Here is a 17,540-nt window from a genome sequence, read left to right as displayed (position 1 = left end):
TATTTGTGTCTTCTACTCTCTATTCCCCCTGGAGAAGGAAATGGCAACCCACTCCAGTATTCTTGCCTTGAGAATTCCATAGACAGAGGAGCCTTGTGGGTGACACTCCATGGAGTCACAGAGTTGGACACAACTGAGAGACTAGCAAACTCTTTATTTCATATTCCCTTGGCCTTCAAAAGCACCTCAAGTTTTGTGTTCCCTTAACTGCTGAAATTACCCAAGCCTTCTATGAGGATTAATTTTCTGTGTGTACTTGACTGAATCAAAGGATGCCCACATATCTGGTTAAATATTATTTCTGCATGTGTCTGTGAGATTGTTTTTGGGAGAGTTAGCACTTAGATTGGTGGGCAGAATAAGAGAGGTTGTACCATTTAATGTGGTAGGCATCATTCGACTCATTGACATGGATACAATGAAAGGGTGGAGGAAAGCTGAATACTAACTCTTCCTGATTCCTAGAACTGAAGCATCAGTCTTTTCCTGCTCTGGTACTGGACTCAAAAACACCATCACGGGTGCTTCTGGTTCTTAGTCTTTGAACTTGGAGTGGAGGTTATTTGTTAACCATTTTATTGAAGCATAATTGGCACACAGATAACTGTGCCTATTTAATGTATGTAATTTGATGTGTTTGAAGATGTATATATCCATGAAACCATCACCATAATCAAGGTCATAAACTTATTTATCGCATCTAAAGAAAGCCTTTCCTGGGTCTCTTGCTTGGAGGTGATAGGGCATGGCACTTCTGAACTTCAAAATTTCATGAATCAATTTTTTATCATAAATCATATTATAAATAAGAACATTATTATATTTATATATATATATCAATATGTTTATATTAAATCATATTACAGCTATATTAGTTTCTATTAATAGGATACATAATGAGATATATATATAATTAGATAATATATGTACAAAGTACATCTATTCTATTTGTCTTGTTTCTCAGGAGAATCCAGACTAACACATTTTTAATTACTGAAGGTCTTGAGACAGTTTTTAGCTTTTTCTGTGTTGGGTAATTATCTATATTTAGCTTTCACAAAGGATATGAAAATATTAAATAGATTTTCAAAGGATCTCTTGGGATCTGAATACTTACTTTGTACCCATTATAAAATAACAATACATTCCCACCTTGATTTTCAAAATTAATCACCCCAGGAAGTAAAGTATTCCCTTTATTCTTCTTGTAGTTTAATGATATACAAAATATGTTTTTGCTTTGATTTGTTTCCTTTGTGTGAAATGAAAAGAAGATTGCTATAATATGTGGTTGACATGCAAACTGCTCAGCTACTTCAGCCACATGACTCCGTGGGTGTAGGATGACACAGAAGAATGCTGTGTGAACTTCTGGCAAGTTGCTGTAAGTGAAGACTGTGGCAGACCATTTCAATTTGGGTGTAGAGTGATCCCACTCTTTGCAGATAACTATCCTACTTCTGAGAATATCTTTTATTTGCCATTGAACCCTACTCAGTACAAAAGTAGCTTGGCAATAGACCACCAATGTTTCACATAAACTGACCCATTCACCACAAATTCAGTATAATCTGGCACTCAACCCCTAAAAGTTGAAAGTACAAATCATCACTGTCATGGAGTAGCTTTGATATATAAAAGATCTGACTTGAGCCTTCCTGAAGGCATGCATAATTTGCATGAGAAAGTGGCTCCAGTTCACATGGCTGCTTCTCCTGCAATATTGATGTTTCTGTCTCAGAACACCTTTATTATCTCCTAAGGTGTTCACTATGAACAACTGTTGGAAGAAATAAAAATTGGATCTTATTTACAGAACGTTCTGCATAATATGTTGGTGTTACCTGAAAGTGGACAGGAGTAACATTATAATTCTGCTCAGGTTTCATATAAGATACAGTGTCAAAGAGAAATCCTTCCAGTAGACAGAATTTAAAGCAGTGCCTATGGTCAGGAATTTAGAAAACACACACACACACACACACAACTGAAAATTGGCACTGAGTAGTTCTTAGAGACATATGTGGGGCTTCTTAGATTACAGATATAGAGGCAATGAACGATGGTGAGGGTAGATTTTGGTGAGAAAACTAACGTCTACTATAAAGCAACTGCCTCATAACTGTTCTTTAGTTTCTTCAGACAAATGGAAATCCACTTACTCAAGTAGGGAAGAAACTCTGTTACTAGTGGTGAAAGTTTCAGAAAAACTTTAGAGTAAAATTTGCATCTTTATATGAATCTGTCCATGTGGCTCCAACTCAATTTTCAGGATCTTATTTACACCCAATCATTGCCCTGATATTAACATAAAATACATCACAATGCTATGAATTCAATTCACTTTATAATTTTGCTAGTAAAAGGCATTTATGTATAGCTTCTGAATTGTCAACTCCGAAAACTATGACTTCTGAATTGTCATCTCCCAAAACCAGGATCGCTATTTAGGACCAACTCGAACCACATTTGAACCTCTGAGCCATAGTAAGGAAAAGAAAGAAAAGGCTATGTATCAATTGTATCAATACTAGCCAATGCACAAAAGTCATCAGAACAATAAGTTGCCAGTGTTATCCACTTCAGACCCACAGGGTATGACTCCAGGACTGAACACCTGACCCATGTGCTATTCTGGTTCTCCTACCTCTCAAGAGAATAAATAAATAACAAAGAAAACAAAGAAGATTGATATTATAAACTTCAAAATATAAAATATATTCAAAATATAAAACACTGCAAAATTAACTATATGAGTTATTCAATCTTGCTTAGAGAGAAACAAAAATATCATCAAAATCCTTTTACAAACTTTCTCAAACTACATACAAGTCCCTAAGGCTTTCAGCTCTCCCACTCAATTCTCTCTCTCTCTCTCTCTCTCTCTCTCTCCTACACATATGAAGTGAAGAAGTGAAGTCACTCAGTCGTGTCCGACTCTGCGACCCCATGGACTGTAGCCTACCAGGCTCCTCCGTCCATGGGATTCTCCAGGCAAGAGTATTGGAATGGGTTGCCATTTCTTTCCCCAGGGGATCTTCCTGATCCAGGAATTGAACCCAGGTCTCCTGCATTCCAGGCAGACGCTTTAATGTCTGAGCCACCAGGACTTAGACAAAATCATGGCTGTATCATTTTACTGTTATAGCTGGAGATGTATATCATTCAGTTGTACTAAGGTTAAGAATATATAAATTTACCCAAGAATACTTCATTACTTTTTAAAAATAGCCAAAATCTTAATTTCCTCACAAAGTAAGCAATATATAATTTTTCTACAAATGAAATTGAATAAATTGGCACTTGTGAAAAATACAAGAAATATAATTAAATTTCAGGTTACAGAGGAAGACTTAAAAAGAGTAGACAGACTGAGATAAAGATAATGTTGAAGCAGTTCCTGTAGCTCAATACCAGAAAAACAAACAGCCCAATTGAAATGTGAGAGGAAGACCTAAACAGACATTTTTTTCAAATACTACAGATGGCTAATAAACACATGAAATGATGCTCAACATTGCTCATTATTAGAGAAATGCAAATCAAAACTCCAATGACATATCACCTCACAGAGGTCAGAACAGCCATCATCAAAAAATCTACAAATAAATGCCAGAGAGGGAAAGTGTGGAGTCACTGGAACCCTCTTGCACTGTTGGTGGGAATGTAAATTGATACAGCCACTATGAAGAACAGTATGGAGATCCAAGGCTATGGTTTTTCCTGTGGTCATGTATGTATGTGAGAGTTGGACTGTGAAGAAAGCTGAGCACCAACGAATTGATGCTTTTGAACTGTGGTGTTGGAGAAGACTCTTGAGAGTCCCTTGGACTGCAATGAAATCCAACCGGTCCATTCTAAAGGAGATCGGTCCTGCGTATTCTTTGGAAGGAATGATGCTGAAGCTGAAACTCCAGTACTTTGGCCACCTCATGCGAAGAATTGACTCATTGGAAAAGACCCTGATGCTGGGAGGTTTTGGGGGCAGGAACAGAAGGGGACGACAGAGGATGAGATGGCTGGATTGCATCACTGACTCAATGGACATGAGTTTGAGTGAACTCCAGGAGTTGGTGATAGACAGGGAGGCCTGGCATACTGCAATTCATGGGGTCCCGGAGAGTCGGACATGACTGAGCAACTGAACTGATGGAGATTATTAAAAAAAAAAAAAAAAAAAGGAATAAAACTAGCTAGCATATGACCCAGCAATTCCACCACTGGGCATACACTTTGAGAAAATCATAATTGAAAAAGATACATGTACCCGTATAGTCAAAGCTATATTTTCTTCAGGAGTCATGTATTGATGTGAAAGTTGGACCGTAAAGAAGGCTGAGATGCAAAGAATTGATGCTTTTGAACTCTGGTGCTGGAGAAGACCCTTGAGTGTCCCTTGGACAGCAAAGAGACCAAAGCAATTAATCTTAAAAGAAAGAAACCCTGAATATTCATTGGAAGGGCTGATGGTAAATACTTTGGCCACCTGATGAGAAGATCTGACTTATTAGAAAAGACCCTGATTCTGGGAAAGATTGAAGGCAGGAAGAGAAGGGAACAACAGAGGACGAGTGGTGGGATGGCATCACAGACTTGATGGACATGCATTTGAGCAAGCTCCATGAGATGGTGAGGGACAGGGAAGCTTGGCATGCTGCAGTCCATGGGGTCTCAAAGGGTCAGATTTGAGTGAGCAACTGTAAAACAACAATAGCCCCAGTATTTATTGCAGCTCTATTTACAATAGATGTGACATCGAAGCAACCTAGATGTCCATCAACAAATGAATGGATAAGGAAGTTGTGGTACATGTACACAATGGAGTACTGTTTACTTGTTCGGTCGCTAAGTCATGTCTGACTCTTTTGCAATCCCATGGACTGTAGCCCACCAGGTTCCTATGTCCATGGGGTTTTCCAGGTAAGAATACTGGAGTAGGTTGCCATTCCATTTCCAGGTAATCTTCCCAACCCAGAGACTGAACTGATGTCCTCTGCATTGGCAGGCAGATTCTTTACCACTGAGCCACCAGGGAAGCCACAATGGAATATTACACAGTCATAAAATTGAATGCACCTAAGTTAATTCTAGTGAGGTGGATTGAACCTAGAGCCTATTATATGGAGTGAAGTAAGTGAGAAAAAGAAAATTTTCCTATATTAGCACACACATATATATAGAATCTGGAAAATTGTACTGATGAACCTATATACAGGACATAAATAGAGATACAGACATAGAGAACAGACTTTGGACACAAAAAGGGAAGGAGAGGGTGATACAGATTGAGAGAGGAGCCTTGAAACATATTCATTAGCATATGTAAAATAGGTAGCTAATGAGAAGTTGCTGTATAACACAGGAAGCTCAAACTGGAACTCTGTGTGGGGTCGGAGGTGCTGAGGAGGTTCAAGAGGGAGGAAACATATATATACTTATGACTGATTCACATTGTTGTAAGGCAGAAGCCAACACAAAATTGTAAAACAATTATCCTTATTAAAAATAAATTAAATGGACTCTGTGAGAGAGGGAGAGGGTGGGAAGACTTGGGAGAATGGCATTGAAACATGTAAAATATCATATATGAAACGAGTTGCCAGTCCAGGTTCGATGCACGATACTGGATGCTTGGGGCTGGTGCACTGGGACAACCCAGAGGGATGGAATGGGGAGGGAGGAGGGAGGAGGGTTCAGGATGGGGAACACATGTATACCTGTGGCGGATTCATTTTGATATTTGGCAAAAATAATACAATTATGTAAAGTTTAAAAATAAAATAAATTAAAAAAAAATAAATTAAAAAAGAAAATGTTGAAGATTTTCAGATACTTTTAAACTCACATATACTATTCAAATTAAAACACAATCATTTTTATTTTCTATACATTCAGTTCAGTTCAGTTCAGTTCAGTCGCTCAGTCGTGTCCGACTCTTTGCGACCCCAAGAATCGCAGTATGCCAGGCCTCCCTGTCCATCACCAACTCCTGGAGTTCACTCAAACTCACGTCCATTGAGTTGGTGATGCCATCCAGCCATCTCATCCTTTCTCGTCCCCTTTTCCTCCTGCCCCCAATCCCTCCCAGCATCAGAGTCTTTTCCAATGAGTCAACTCTTCGCATGAGGTGGCCAAAGTACTGGAGCTCCAGCTTTAGCATCATTCCCTGCAAAGAAATCCCAGGGCTGATCTCCTTCAGAATGGACTTTTTGGATCTCCTTGCAGTCCAGGGACTCTCATTACTATTTTGCAAGTAGAACAAATATACAGTAATTCTCAATTGCCAATTTTTCTTATGTAAATCATAAAATTTCCATTTAGTTTTACAATGTTTTAACACATAAAGGAAGTACATCTTAAGGAAATAATATATGTGTGTGGGACATTACAATGCTGTATTATTTGGGAAATTTCTTTATATATGATTTAAATAATTATATTAAAACTGATTTTTATTTGAGATTTTATTAAAAATAAACCATAAAATAATGCTTGATATTTGAAAAACATCACAATAACTAAAAATGAAATTTTCCATGGCATTGTGACAACATATATCACTTTCTATCTTGTTTCTAATTTTAATTCTCTATAGATACTTAGAAAAGTCAATGTAGTACTAATTGACAGAATGTTTCCACAGTGTAAAAACATCTGCCTACTAAAACCTGAATGGAGAGCTCAGATTCCTTATGAATAAATGCTAACAGGAACAGGGGCTTGGGTTTTCTAAATATAATATTATTACATAACATTATTAGGCTATTTTTATTTCAATTGTTTAGCATGGAATATTTGACAAGGTTTAAATCATAAATGCCAGTGAGACTAGATTTGAAACTATTAGTTTTCCTCACTACATAAAACTTGAAAGCTGAAATTTTTCTCCTTGTATACCAAACATTGTAGATTATTTTTCTTGATAAAATTATTACTATGAGAACAATTTCATTGTGATTGAAATGATAAAATAAATAATACTTTCCCTTAATTTCCTTCATATGCACTTTTGAGTTATATAATGTCAAAGTAAATCTTCATAGAAAAATTCAGGATTTTAAAAATTGAATACAGGCTGTGTATTTCTTTTTTTTTTTTTTCGTAGCTGAATTTTTGACACTATTCTTGAAAATGACTTAGAGTTTTTATTTAGTGCTTTTTTCTCTATTTCCTACAGGCTTTCTGAAATTCATCTATGCCATTGAATAAAAAATAGAAAGTAAAAGAACCATACAACTGTATAGATTATGGTTCCAACCCGGTTCCAAATTGGATGTTCTACACAGAAAAATGTCAAATGGGTCTACAGAAACCATTCAGATGCCATTAATCAGGGACCTTTTGTTATTCACTGATTTCCATAGCCTTTCTCACTATCAGTCTCAAATTTTATTGCATGCTGCATCCCTAGGGATTTTTCTATTCGCTCTCTTCCTTTTTTACAGAAAGATATTTTTAAACGTACATCTTCCCCTCTGAATTCCACTCCCATTAACTGCTGTTCACAGCTTGCTCGAATGCAAACATTTTTCTCTGTAAAAAGATATTTTATTTTCAGTCCTAAGGTAATGACTTTTCCAAGTTTGGTCCTTTTTATGTGTGAATGGTACTAAGTCCTGTGAATGATTAAAGTATATTCTTCTAAGGAAAGATAGCAAGGTAATAATTACATTGATTATCTCAAATCTATAAATTCTTAAAATCTGTGTTGACATGACAATGATCTGGTTGAATATTTTTAGAAAACAGATTTTAATATCTAACTTATTCAATGTGATGAGGAGAGCTAAGCTATTTTGATTACAAACTAAATATTTACGACTCACTAGGTATCTTTTATGCACAGAAGCACATTTTATAATCTTTCCAAAGCTTTGCAGAAGGATTTATCATGTTATTCTTATAGATAAGAAATTGGCTCAGAAAGTTTAAGAAATATATTTATGATCCTACAGATACTAATTCTTGCATAGGACATGAAAGCCATAAGCTTATGTTCTAATCTGAAAACTATTATGTTATCACAAAGTACAAAATCAGGGACTATAGAAGCAAAATATTTCAGACTTTTAACTGAGATCAAGTATATTTCACATATGTTTTAATTCACCACAAGAGCAAAACCAAGGGTTTCATTAGTCATGTTTCCCACATAATCTAAAGAAACAAACAAATACATGCTCAGAAAATAGCCATTATTTTTGAATTCCCAGAAGTGCTCCTAACTATGCCAGATATTAGTTATGCTAACAGCCAACTAACTTTATGTTTATTATGTCCTTCAGAGGCAAATAAATAAATTTTGTTTTCTGCCGTCTAAAAGGATACTATGGTATGTATTGGAAAAGGAAACAATCACTTGATAAGAACTTTTACCTAAGATCCTGTATAGTTAAAGGTACTGTCAGTCAGTTCAGTTGCTCAGTCGTGGCTGATTCTTTGTGACCCCAGGGACTGCAGACCGCCAGGCTTCCCTGTCCTTCACCAACTCCCAGAGCTCCTTAGGTACCAACTTATATAGGTACTGTCAGGTTGTATGAATATCCAGAACTTAATTTGTTTAGACCTAAAGATAATCAAAGTTGTCTGTTTCTTGCACCTTATTGTCAGTTCTTCAAGTAGATTAATATAGGGAACTAGGTCTCAAGAGAGAAAGATACACAAATACTTGAGTATAAATCCTATTTCCAACAAATAACTTTAGTCTCTTTTCTTGCATATCTAATATCTGTTTCCAGAGCTATGGTCCAATTGCTTTCCTTTCTCAACAAGGTTCACCTCTTCACCTGGCATGAATGCATCTGGAGGGTAGGAAACCAATATTGTTATTTGGGGTTATTTACTGTATTCTCTTTGTTTATCTCAGGGTCTGCCACAAAGTAGCTATCCAAACAAAATGAGTTATTTTATTAGATAATAAACAATATTTTGTGAAAAATCCTTGGTTGAATATTATTGAAAGATGTAGATGAATGTCATACTACTTACAATCTACAGTAATCTATAGTTTTGTACAGGAAATAATTTAATGTTTGTATGCAACAAGTATAATAAACTCACAAAAGAAGATCTGCTAGAGTTAAAATTAATGAAGTTGGACTAATCAAAGAATTGCTCCTAAAGAAGTTATGTTTGTGATGAGCTTAGAGGTATGGTAGCACTTGTAGGGAAGAAAAAAAAAAAAAAAAAAGCACATCTGGTGAGCAAAAATGGGAGAGAAGATGAGAAAATGGTTTAGTTTGGATAGGGTTCAATAGTAAACAATTTGACTTTTCCCTTCCTTTCTGGGAAGCAACTTCTAAATACTGACAGCTTCCAAGTGATTAGTGTCTTTGTTACTCACAGCGGTTCCATGGGACCACATCTGAGTTTATGCTAGCAAGATTATCCAGAACGGAAGCTGGCCATTTGAAAAAGACCAACAATGTGGTTAGAGTTTTGGAACTTTGAGCCACATGATAATAGCACTACTTCTTCGGAGGGAAGAGGGACTGGAATTTGAGTCAGGTGAATGTAATTTAATCAATCATGCCTATGTAGTAAAATCCCAATAAAAACTCTGGACACTAAAGCTTAAAGTCCAGATTAGCATCACAGACGGAGAAAAGGTATGTCAAAACAGTATTATACTTTGGTATATGATTGTGGTAGCACTGAATCGGAGAAGGCAATGGCACCCCACTCCAGTACTCTTGCCTGGAAAGTCCCATGGATGGAGGAGCCTGGTAGGCTGCAGTCCATGGGGTCGCTAAAAGTCGGATATGACTGAGTGACTTCACTTTCACTTTTCACTTTCCTGCATTGGAGAAGGAAATGGCAACCCACTCCAGTGTTCTTGCCTGGAGAATCCCAGGGACGGGGGAGCCAGGTAGGCTGCCATCTATGGGGTCGCACAGAGTCAGACATGACTGAAGCGACTTAGCAGCAGCAGCAGCACTGAATGGTTAATATAAATGATTTTTGCTTTTTCATTTGGGAGTGGGAAAGCATTTATGATTTTAGAATAAAGGAAAAATTAAAATAAGGTCATGATTTAGAAAAATTAATATACGATAGGATACAGACTAGAATGTATGGGAGACAGAAGATACAGGAGATGCCAGTTTGGGAATTCTCACTACAGTCATATTAGAAAAAATAAATGAATTTATAAATTTTTCAAATAAGTATAAAGGAGAAATAATTTGTCCTTGATATTTAAGTAAAGATTAGAGAAGAATGAAATCAAAATAAATTCAGGAGTTTAGGATTTGAAACACTATTTAGGTGAATAAAAGTAACAAACAGAAAATTCTAGAGCCAGAGAAGTTGGATTCCATTTTGACTTAAGGCTTATTAAGTTGATCTACTTTTAGAGTTATTTCATTAAAATAAAATAATTGGAATTTGAAGAATATTAAATATATTATGCATCAATATTACTTTTTTTTCATAACAAAATGAGAATATATTTTGAGACACTCGTATGAAGACAAACCTATAAATACCTTTGGGGAATATTTATTATTTTATTAGTGCTTACTTAGAAGTAAATAATAGACTGCTGAAATATTTCATATAATGTTACCTGCTAATATTTATCTTTCACAGTCCATTTTCCTCTCCTCAACTAGACTATAAAATTTTGTGGCAGTTGTTTTAAATACTGATGAAAATGATACATATGATCATTTTAACAGTCACAATTTTTTGAAATCATGTAATTTAATATCAATTCTTTGTACAATTAGGGAAAAAAGAGATTAATACCTGTATACACACACATGTGCAGTTCAAATAAATCAGACACTTTAATGAATAGTGATTCTCATGTACGTGATAGTATCATTAATGTTATGGGATTCTACCCTTGACAATGTCCTCGCACATGCACCTATCTAAATTAATTTCTTCTTTAGAAATATTTTTTTTTTCTTCTTGGGAAATATTGCAAAACTAGTCATAAGGTAAAATCCTGGACAAAATAAGGGAGAATTATGCAAAAACTCTGTGTTCTTCATTTAAAATAGACACAATTTAATATTTACAATGTGTACAGAGTGTCTTCTCTTTTCATAAGCAGGAAAATGCCCTAATACCTACCCCTGCACAAGAAAGGAATGCAAATTATTCTGTATAATGATGGTGAGATTCAAATATTTTCCTATAAGTAAACAATACTGCCCCTTACACCAGGAAATGCAAATCCAGTAGGAGTTTGGTGAAAGTGACATAATCATTTTCTGTACTTTAAGGAAACAAAGTAGTCCAAGTAATTGTTAAGTGACAGCATCAGCCCTTCCAAAGTTGGTTTTAAAGACATTATGAAGTGAATTTCATGTTTCTATTCTTCTATTAAACAATAAACATATTTTCATTAAAAATAATCTATAATTCACTTATTTGAAAGAACAGTGTACAATCATCAAATGTTTTCAGTGTGAGTGGCAGTTGGATGATTAATTTGTTATTTAAATGATTTCAAATTCCATGGTATCCTGTCACTGTACAAAGGACATAAGCACAGGACTCTTCTAATTCTACTGAGAATTGGCCACTGAAAAGAGCTTCCACAAATCACACTTCAGAGTAGGAGTTAAACTTTATAAAGCTTCTTTTACATCTTTCCAGTTGTCAGTTAATGCCAAAAGGAATGCAATTCATTTGAAGTAAAATGGTATACCAATGAAGTTATAAACATTCTACTTGTTTTTATCATTTTATGCATCACCACCCCTACTCTTTCCTCAAAAAATAGAAAAATCAAAGAAAAAAAAAAATTGAGTCTTCCAGCAGTTAGCAGTCTGTCCCTTGCCCTTAAAGAACATAGATGCCCAGTAATATGAGGCAGAGAATAAACATGACATGAAGTTAATAATTTGAGATTCTGGTATGTATTATGAAGGGAATTTAGAAAGTATTATTATACCTAAAAATGGTTAGTCTCTAGCAAGACTGCAGTTTTGGATGTAATGATATAGATCAAGTGGCTTTGGTAATTAACATAGTTAATCCATTTGTCATCTGTATGTGGACCAACTCAAGAATGTTCTTATAGGCCTTTATGAAGGCAGAACAGGAAAAGAGAGAAAAAAAGTAGACTAGTCTTAAGAAAAATATTTTGTCCTTGTGGTGTTTTTTAAGACCAGATATTGACTATAACAACACAGCACCTTCACTTAAGGCACATCCTAATCATATGCATAATAATTTCACTCAATAAACTAATGAATAAACTATCTTTAATACACCTATAGAATGAAATACCATTCAACAATAAAAGTAAATGAGCTCTTGATTCATGGAAAATGTAAATGAGCATTGAATGTATTTTGCTAATATCTTCAGAAAAAAGTAATGATAATCTTGGACTCTATATTATAATATATATATATATATATATATATATATCTCACCACACTACTGCTATAAATAAAATATTAAACAAGAAAGAGGGCAAAAATGAAAAATATTCTTTGCAGAATGATCACAAATAATAAATTTAAAGATATAAAGGAAATAGAAAATCACTATTAGTGTACTAGAATTCATAGATAAGATCAACTTATGTGAACTTAGTGAACTGGACTTTAAGAAGGTGGTTTTGTAGCTTCTGATCAATGAATTTAGTGAAGTTTCAGGATACAAAGCAAATACACATAAATCTGCTGCAAACAGATGGAGAGACATACTATGTTCTCAGATTGGAATAATCAATATTGTGAAAATTACTATGATATACAAAGCAATCTACAGATTCAATGCAATCCCCATCAAATTGTCAATGGCAATTTTTACAGAATTATAGAAAAAAATTTACAATTCCTATGGAAACACCAAAGACCCCAAACAGCCAAAACAATCTTTAGAAAGAAATATGGAGCTAGGGGAATCAGATTCTCAGACTTCAGAAAGAGCAGCGTCTTTAATAAGTGGTGTTGGGAAATCTGGACAGCTACATGTAAAAGACGGAAATTAGAACACTTCCTGGCTTCACTGGTAGCTCAGCTGATAAAGAATTAGCCTGCAATGAGGGAGACCTGGGTTCTATCCCTGGGTTGGGAAGATGTGCTGGAGAAGGGAAAGGCTACCCACTCCAGTATTCTAGCCTGGAGAATTCCATGGACTGTATAGTTCCACAGGGTTGCAAAGAGTTAGACACGACAGGGCACTTTCACTTTCACACCATCTACAAAAATCAACAGAAACTGGGTTAAAGATCTAAATGCAAGATCAGACATTATAAAACCCTCAGAGGAACGCATACGTAGCTGTTCAGATTTCACATTCCGACTGGTGTGAGGTGATATGTCATTATAGTTTTGATTTGCATTTCTCTAATAATTAGTGATGTTGAGTATCTTTTCATGTGTTTGTTGGCTATCTATATATTTTCATTGGAGAAATGTCTGCTTAGGTCCATTTTTTAATTTGGTTGTTTGTTTTGATAATGAGCTTCTTGCATATTTTAGAGATTTGTCAGTTGCTTCCTTTGCATATTTTCTCTCATCCTGAAGGTTGTCTTTCTGTCTTGTTTCTGGTTTCCTTTGCTGTGCAAAAGCTTTTCAGTTAAATTGGGTCCTATTTTTATTTTATGAGGTGGGTAAAAAAGGTCTTGCTGCAATTTATGTCAGAATGTTTTAGTTACTCACTCATGTCCAACTCTTTGTGACACCATGGGGACTGTAGCCCACCAGGTTCCTCTGTCAATGGAATTCTCCAGGCAAGAATACTGGAGTGGGTTGCCATTCCCTTCTCTGGGGTATCTTCCAGACCCAGGGATTGAACCAGGGTCTCCCATATTGCAGGCAGATTCTTTACCATCTCAGCCACCAGAGAAGACCTCAGAATGGCCATCATCAAAATATATATAAACAGTAAATGCTTCAGAGAGTGTGAGGAAAAGGAAACCCTAATGCACTGTTGGTGGGAGTATAAATTTATGCAGTCACTATTGAGAAGAGTGTGACTATTTCTTGCAAAACTAAAAATAGAATTAACATATGAGCCAGCAATCCCATTTTTGGGTATATACCTGCTGCTGCTGCTAAGTCACTTCAGTCATGTGTGACTCTGTGTGACCCAGTAGATGGCAGCCCAACCAGGCTCCCCCGGCCCTGGGATTCTCCACGCAAGAACACTGGAGTGGGTTGCCATTTCCTTCTCCAATGCATGAAAGTGAAAAGTGAAAGTGAAGTCGCTCAGTCATGTCTGCCCCTCAGCGACCCCATGGTCTGCAGCCTACCAGGCTCCTGCATCCATGGGATTTTCCAGGCAAGAGTACTGGAGTAGGGTGCCATTGACTTCTCTGGGGTATATACCTGGGAAACTATAATTGTAAAGATATATGTCCATGTTCATAGCAGCAGTATTTGCAATAGCTGGGACATGGAAGTAATTTAAATGGATAAAAAAGATGTACAAACATACAGTGGATATGTACAAACATACAGTCTGCCATAAAAGGAATGAAATTGGGTGATTTGTAGAGATACTGATAGATCTAGAGGACGTCATACACAGTGAAGTCAGAGAAAAACAAATATATGTAGAATTTAGAATATATGTGGAATCTAGAAAGAAACTGAGAGTGAAGTGGCTCAGTTGTGTCCAGCTCTTTGCAACCCCATGGACTATAGCCTACCAGGCTCCCCCATCCATTGAATTCTCCAGGCAAGAGCACTGGAATGGGTTGCTATTTCTTTCTCCAGGGGATCTTCCCAACCCACGGATCTAACCCAGGTCTCCCACATAGCAGGCAGGCACTTTTATCATCTGAGCCACCAGTGAAGCCAAATCTAGAAAAATAGTAGTCATAATCTTATTTGCAAAGCCAAAATAGAGAGACATTGAGAAAAGACATATGGAGACCAAGGGTGAAAAGGAGAAGTGAAAGGAATTGGGAGATTGGTATTGAAACATATACATTATTAATACTATGTATGAAACATATAACTAATGTGAACCCACTGTATAACACAGGAGACTCTACTAAATCTAAAAGGGAGGCATTTATGTATATGGATGAGATGGCTGGATGGCATCACAGACTCGATGGACGTGAGTCTGAGTGAACTCCGGGAGTTTGTGATGGACAGGGAGGCCTGGCATGCTGTGATTCATGGGGTTGCAAAGAGTCGGACACGACTGAGCGACTGAACTGAACTGATGGCTGATTCAGAAATAGTAAAGACCTAATAGAAATAGAAGAGATTAAGAAGAGGTGATAAGAATACACAGAACTATCAAAAAAAAATTTTTTTAATGACCCAGATCCTCAGTGCTGTGGTCACTCACCTAGAACCGAAAATCCTGGAGTGTGAAGTCAAGTGATCCTTAGGACTACAAAGCTAGTGGAAATGATATAATTCCAGCTGAGTTATTTAAAATCTTAAAGATGACTCTGTTAAAGTGATGCACTAAATATGTCAACAAATTTGGACAACTCAGCAGTTGCCACAGGACTTGAAAATGTCCATTTTCATTTAAATCCCAAAGAAGGGCAATGCCAAAGAATATTCAAATTACCATACAACTGTATTCATTTTGCATGCTAACAGGGTTATGCTCAAAATCCTTCAAGCTAGGTTTCTGCAGTATATGAATCAAGAACTTAACGATTGTGTAAACTGGGTTTAGAAAAGTCAGAGGAACTAGAGATCAAATTGCCAATATCTGTTGGATCATAGAGAAAGCAAGCAATTTCAGAAAAGCATCTACTTCTGTTTCACTGACTACACTAAAGCCCTTGACTGTATGGATCACAATAAATTGTGAAAATTCTTAGAAAGGGAATACCAGACTACATTTTCTGTCTTGTAAGAAACCTGTATGAATGTCAAGTAGCAACAGTTAGAATCAGACATGGAACAAATAGCTGGTTCAAAATTGGAAAAGAGTATGTCAAGGCTGTATCTTTTGACCCTACTTATTTAACTTACTAGCAGAGTACATAATGTCAGGCTGGAATAATCACAAGCTGGAATCAAGACTGCTGAGAGAATTATCAATAATCACTGATTATGCAGATGACACCACTCTAATAGGAGAAAGCATAGAGGAACTAAAGACCCTTTTGATGAAGATGAAAGAATAGATTGAAAAGGTTGGCTTGTAACTCAGCAATAAAACAACTAAGATCATGGCCTCTGGTCCCATCACTTCATGGCAAATAAATGGGGTTAAAGTAGAAGCAGTGACAGATTTTCTTTCCCTGGGCTCCAAAATCTCTGCAGATGGTAACTGCAGCCATGAAATCAAAAGATGATTGTTCCTTGGAAGGAAAGCTATGACAAACCTGATGAAAGTGTCAGTCACATCTAACACTTTGAGACCCCCATGGACTGTCACCCACCAGACTCCTCTGTTTATAGAATTCTCCAGGCAAGAATACTTGAGTGAGTAGCCATTATCTTCTCCAGGAGATCCTCCCGACCCAGGGAATCAAACTTAGGTCTCCTGTATTGCCAGCAGATTCTTTACCATATGAGCCACCAAGGAAGTGGTGAAGCCATGAAATTAAAAGACACATGTTCCTTGAAAGGAGAGCTGTGACAAACCTAGACAGTGTATTAGAAAACAGAGACATCACTTTGCCAACAAACATTCATTTAGTCAAAGCTATTGTTTTTCCAATAGTCATCTATGGATGTGAGAGCTGGACCATAAAGAAGGCTGAATGCCTAAGGATTTATGCTTTTGTATTGTGGTGCTGGGGAAGTCTCTTGAGAGTCACTTGGACTGCAGGGAGATCAAACCAGTCAATCCTAAAGGAAATCAATTCTGAATATTCATTGGAAGGACTGATGCTGAAGCTACAATATTTTGGCCACCTGATAGGAAGAGCCAGCTCTTTGGAAAAGACCTTGATGCTGGGGATGATTGGAAGCAAAAGGAAAAAGGAGTATAAAGTGATGAGATGGTTACATAGCAGCACTGACTCAATGGACCTCAATTTGAGCAAACTCCAGGAGACACTGGAGGACAGAGGAGCCTGGCATGCTGAAGTCTATGGGGTCAAAGAGTTGGACAAAACTTAGTGGCTGAACAGCAGCAACAACGTGGGTGATTCATTTTGCTGTAGAGTAGAAACTAACATAACATTGTAAGGCAATTATGCTTTAGTAAAAAATAACTAAAAATAAATATTCACCAAATACTTGTCAATTAACGTTTTGTATTAGTATGTGCCAATAAGTAGTTTTACATTCTTTCTTCCAAGAGGTAGAATGGAATTTCCCTGTTACTGACTGTAAGCTGGATCCGAACTTACTGACTCGTCTTAGAAAACCCAATATGAAAAGGAAATAATCGTATTTGAGTGGAGAAATCTTGCAGACACTTCTTTAACTAAGTGATCCATATTAAAATTGCCAGAATCAAAACATGTTGCTTTCATGCACCTCTTGATATGAGGAGCACTTATATCCTGGAGTATTCCTTTCAAAAATGCATCAGTTCAGTTCAGTTCAGTCGCTCAGTCGAGTCCGACTCTTCACGACCCCATGAATCGCAGCCCTGTCCATCACCAACTCCCGGAGTTCACCCAGACTCACGTCCAT

The sequence above is a fragment of the Bubalus kerabau genome, chromosome 15, assembly GCF_029407905.1.
Source record: "Bubalus kerabau isolate K-KA32 ecotype Philippines breed swamp buffalo chromosome 15, PCC_UOA_SB_1v2, whole genome shotgun sequence".
NCBI lineage: Eukaryota > Metazoa > Chordata > Mammalia > Artiodactyla > Bovidae > Bubalus > Bubalus kerabau.
This window is presented reverse-complemented; position numbering follows the sequence as displayed.